Source organism: Sinocyclocheilus rhinocerous, unplaced genomic scaffold (assembly GCF_001515625.1).
Source record: "Sinocyclocheilus rhinocerous isolate Xijiao unplaced genomic scaffold, SAMN03320098_v1.1 scaffold3806, whole genome shotgun sequence".
Classification (NCBI taxonomy): domain Eukaryota; kingdom Metazoa; phylum Chordata; class Actinopteri; order Cypriniformes; family Cyprinidae; genus Sinocyclocheilus; species Sinocyclocheilus rhinocerous.
This window is the reverse complement of record NW_015658737.1, coordinates 39978-40346: the sequence shown is the minus strand read 5'-3', so window position 1 is coordinate 40346 and position 369 is coordinate 39978.

Here is a 369-nt window from a genome sequence, read left to right as displayed (position 1 = left end):
CATTCTAAATGATTTGATCTAGTAATCGTGATAACTGATCTCGAAACGAATTTGCGGATTTTATTAAAATATCTGGATTAAGTTGTCTACTGCGCGTTCTCGTGTCCCCCGTAAAGGGATGTATCAATACTCGAAACCACGATCAGCAATGCAGTGATTGGCTGGCGGCAAGACAGCAACGTAATGACATCATATAAAGGTCCAGAAATTTGTCAAGTTTTTCGCCTTTTTTGATTATAAGGAAACAGCCAAGTGAACAAAACTACAAAAATGGTATAGATAAATGAAATGTGCATATGTTATTTTATTTTATTCTTTTATTTTTAACGTGATTCCAAATTTTTATATTCACGATTTCTAGTATTTGTA